Raw genomic sequence first — 5,458 nt, forward strand, 5'->3', positions numbered from 1 at the left:
ATAATTAACTATAATTCTGTAGGGATGTACTTGTAATCGAAATCATTATTGAAGTAACAAATTTATCTTAAATTACGATTCTCGATCACTAGCTAAACATCAAAAATAATTATTCATATTTTTACTATTAATTATGTCAGTTAAAGAAAAAAGATTAATCTCTGGGTGCAATAGAATGTACAATATTTTTGGTTAGTCTGTGTTTAGCCAACACAAACAAACTGGATGGATTTCCCATGCCAGAACACGCCAGTTGTCCGTGGGAAAAGCATGGTGTTTCCAAATCTAAGTCACATACAGACAGTATCTGGCCTTGTGCCTTATTGATCGTCATAGCAACTGCCTAATTAGGAATTGGTTGCATTTGATTTCAATTGGCACATGTGTAGGAATCATAGGGATTCGTGGCAACAACACATTTCCGCCTTGAAACTTTCCATTTAAAATGATGGCTTCAATAACGTTTTTCATTAATTCTTTAATGACTAATCGTGTGCCATTACACAGCTGTGTTGGGCTCAAGTATCGAGGCAGAATGATCGAAGATCCAAACTTCAATTGTAAATATTGTGGTGACATGCCTGGCGAATCCAAAGAATTCAAAAACTCAATTGGGTAATTCACACTTTGGTTGGTATCGCAAACTGCATCGATAGATTTGTATGGCATCAAGTCCCTAAGCAGTAACTGTTGTATCTTTAACACGTTGAGCCCTGATGCGGTCCATAGGCCCGCAACTGAACTTTCCCTACAACCCAGAGTGATCCTATAGACCGCATGACATATTTCATCCCAAACCTTCTCCACGGTCAAGGAGACCGTATTTAAATGTGTCTTACATTTTGGTTGGACCGTCTTGGGTCCTTGGAACAATACCCTATACTTGATTCATTTTATTTAGTTCTAGTTTTCTCATTTTTTTTGTTCTCTTCGATTTTAAATCAAATAATATTTGAATAAATTTTTTAACTTGTGTTACTTGTACATTAACTGTGTCTAATTTGGTTAATATTGTTTTTAACGAAAAAAATATTGAAATATAAATATAAAATTAAAACATTTTTGTTACAATCTCAATTATTTATGTTTTACGCAAAATACTGATAACAGTAATGTGATTTTCCAAAACAAACACTGCAGCAAGTAATCACTTTTTCACTGTACTCTACCCTTTTGCTTAAGACCTTCTTTCTTCACTGAGCAATATTTTTTTTGGTTTTGGCGTCTCTTGATGAGCAGCATTTTTAGTTTCTGTCTTCAGTAACTTCTTTGCTACATTGATTTAAAAATCAGTTATTGCTAAATTTTCGTTTTTGTTATTTTTTTATGAAGAATATGGACATTTATCATTGCTGTACCAAATAACAGCTCGATAGCAATTTTCCTACACCACATCAACGTCCTCCAAGAAAAGTGTTGTAACTTGGCATTCGATTAGACAATTAGAGAAACGTATAGAAAATTTACCTTTCTTATAAGCAAAAAACTACCTGCAAAAATCAATACAATAAATAAAAAAAATTGTAAATGACATCTCTGAACTCTTACCTTCAACAATAAAAATTTATCATTAGCTTTTTTCAGGAATGTATCAATTTGCTCAAGCGTAAAAAATTTACACTTTTTTGCTCGATAACCTACAGCTTTTATTTTCAGAAATGCTACTAATTTTGAAAACTGCTTGATGTTGATGTTGTCTCGTATGTTCAGCATGCACTTCAGCATGGAATAAATGCTGCATAAAGTTGAACTTTTTACAACATTTGATTTCTGCATCAAATAAGCCGATAAAATGTTTTCGGACATCGTCTTAACATTCTGTTTGTCACACCAATCTTTAAAAGTAGCCGTAACATTTTTCATACTACCGTTTAGATTTTTCTTTTAGAGTATTAAAACGGAAAGTTCCGAATTTACAATAGTCCAGTCATCTTAGACCAAATTAGGTGAATATCTCAAATCGACATACCCAATATATTAACATATAATTGGATGATCCCATGTTTGAAAATCAGGAGACAAAGTTCACAACAATCACTTTTTTTCACAATTTTTGCAAATATGTCGTTTTCTATGGGTTTTACGATATTATCAATATTGTGGAGAATTTAATTTTCTTCTACATTTTCTTATACCTTGAACAGTTTTCTCGTCTTCTTCTTCTCGATCTTCTTCATTTTCTTCTTCTTCATCATCGTCGTCATCGTCCCTTTGCCGTAGAATTTCAAGTTTCTCGTCTTCTTTTCCAACGACATTTGTCTCCAAGTCATTCATGATTTCTGGGCCAAAGATTCTACCATCATTAATATCAGTCTGATATGGTATAGCATTGACTCGAGCTTGTCCATTACACTGACCGCAAGCTACATCTTGAGTCACAGCCACTTTTGCAGTTACAGAATATTGTATTCAGTAATTCATCTGATGCAGGTGGTAAATTAGTCATGGTAGGTTCCAGGAATTCGTTACGCATTGTCCAAACCCATTCATGTGGTTCTGAATCATGCCCGAGCCAAGTTTGAATTTGATAATAAACGCGATTGAAATATTGGTGAATTGCTCAACTCGTTGGTGGAATATTTGATAACTGCACAGGTTTATTCGATTATGATGACTTGACGTATAGTGCGTGACGGAGATGATCGATACTATCCACAGATTTCGGTGTATTATAAACTGCTAATGAGGTTATATTACATTCTCAAATAATCTCTGAACTGGACAGTTTTCTTCTTCAAACGCTGCAGCAAGTTTACGGATTTTAAATAATTATCTATTTCAAATGCTATTAGTGTAAATGAGAATATAATTAGAATGTAATTGAAGTATATCCCTATTAGTAATTTTTCATTTACCGAAAATTTAGAATTATTAGAAAGAAAGATTGAATTTAATCTAAAAGTTGATAAAATTATATATTTAGCAATTAATCATAAAATTAATATTAGTTTTTGATCGGGACTCCCAGATGACCATAGATAATTCTCTGACTGCGCGCTCTACGCCCTATATATCGAAAACAGTTCACGGTATAAAAGAATGTTAAGTATAAAAGTTGTAGAGAATTAAATTCTCTACAATATTGATAATAAATACAAATAGCGTAAAACTCAAAGAAGACGAGAAAAAATTGATTTTTGTGACCTTTAACACCTATAATGACTCTACTAAAACGCTTTCGAGTTCAGGAGAAATGGAAGGTAATGAAATATCTCTATCAGTATCAGACATTTTGCGTTTTGTCAAGAACTGTCAAAATAATTTGTATATATTGAAACATATCATTTTCATACCACACGTGACATTGTTAAACGTTAAACTGCTGTTGATTGTAGAGCAATAATATATTCATTTACAATTATCTAGTTTAATAATTTTAACCATTATTATAATATTTCGCGGCCTAACCATACAATTAACTATTGTATTATACATTTATGTATATTATCAAGATCTTTGAACATGTTTATTATTGTCTATACCTCATTTATGTAAATGTTGATTAAACTTTTTATCTTATAAATCCGTAAGAAAGGTAATACAATGCAAACAAATTACCCCATATTTACCATTGTTCGGAGTCGTCAAAATACAACAAAAGCTTTTCACAGAGCTTTATAAACTAGTCTGATTAAGACAAGCGAAACGCACCCTTATTTGAGTAGAACCTAAATAGCGTTATGTAAAATTTCTTGTTGTCTCATTCAAACAGGACGCACATAGGCGCGACTCAAAGAACTTCGAAAGGCAGGTTAAATCAAGACACTCCAATTTTTACATTTTTTATTACTACTTTGCATATTTTCTGGTTTTATCATCATTTTCCACGACACCATTTATTTGTGTGCGTTTTTTAATCTATATCTTCATGTTTTCGGATTTGTTTCGATATTCTGTAATCGTGATACTTTTAAAACAGAATATATCGAGCTATGAATAATATTTTACATCTAGACCCTTCTACTTTATGTTTTGGAATGAAGTATAACGAGATTTTTCCTATTTCTCTTCATTTCGTTTAGTTTTGGGATCAGTATACACACTCCGCCATTGTTGACATTCAGGCGTCAGTCGGCGTTGTGCTACAGCCACGTAAACATGTCCGCCATTAGGATGCTCCCGTCAAGTATGAATTGCGAAGTGTGATTCGTTTTCTACAAGCTTAAGGCCATAGTGCTGCAGAAATCCATCGGAGAATGAGTGATAGTGCGTGAATGGTGTCGAAACGCAAATCTGTCATTTCAAATGACCTGGTTTAACGAAAATGGTTCCAGGAAACCACAGATTCAGCATTACTACTTTGTCTACGGAATTTCCAGTAGTATCAAAGTCTGTTTTGTACTCTACTTAAATTCATTGGTGGCAACTTTCTCTGAAGAGGGTTTTGAAAACAAATTTCTTCCTTTCCTGGTTTCACAATTACGATAGTTACTTTGTATCTTCAAATTTCTTTCTAAATTTTCATCCATTGTTAGTCACAAAGTCAATTAAATGACAATTGCAGAAAAGACGACAAAAAAGAAAAGTTTACCTTCGAACTTTGAAGGTTATCGAAACGTGCTTTAGACATTTTCATCATAATGGCAGTATTTTTAATGGTGAACGTACTCAGAACGTCTATGAGTTGATTACAGAAACTCGAAACTTTCATTTTCTCTGGAATCGCCTGGAATTAAATTTTAATAGATTAATTAAAGTGGCCTCTAGTTTCTCGTATCGAAAAAAATCGATGTTTTTTCATAAATCACATCTACAACATGTTTAGCCAAGGGATTCACAAGTTACTGCCCTGCCCCTATTAATATCCCTAAACCTAACTGCTACCTAAGCATTTTGTAAATTAGGCGTAAAGTTATAAAGCCAATTTATGAGGATTTATCCAAAGAAGAAGCAGATGCCTCGGAACGGAAACTCAAAATAGTAACGAGTTGCTTAATTCGTTAATCTGGACGTTTGCTCCGAAGTACCTCCATTCTGGGTATAAAACGAGTTGAAATCGTCACGTTTCTCGCTGTCATAATCTTCAACGAAGGATCAGAATCTATCCTGAAGACCTTGGAAACCATAGGAGTGAAAATCGGATATGTTCAACAGCATGATAGCTCTCGGATCGATCGGTCGGCTATGGAGCAGCTCTGCTTGACTTTCAAAAAGAAGAGGAAGGCCTATTGTGTGGTACAGGAATAAGAGTTTGACGGTAAGATGAGATTTTTGGTATAAATCACATGTGCAAACTTTCATACGCGTTTTTTCGAAATACTATTTTCGAAACGGTGACCAAGATATTTCAGAAACTACTCCATCGACATTGTTCAAATTCATACAACATTTTTAATATGTTATAAGCCAGCAATTGAACTAAAATTATCATCATTGATACGTTGAGTAAAAAATAGAATGTAATTTTCAAAAATGTATAAAAAAGTGATTTTCTCAAATTTAAAATTCACTCGAACTC

Source organism: Diorhabda sublineata, chromosome 2 (assembly GCF_026230105.1).
Source record: "Diorhabda sublineata isolate icDioSubl1.1 chromosome 2, icDioSubl1.1, whole genome shotgun sequence".
Classification (NCBI taxonomy): Eukaryota; Metazoa; Arthropoda; class Insecta; order Coleoptera; family Chrysomelidae; genus Diorhabda; species Diorhabda sublineata.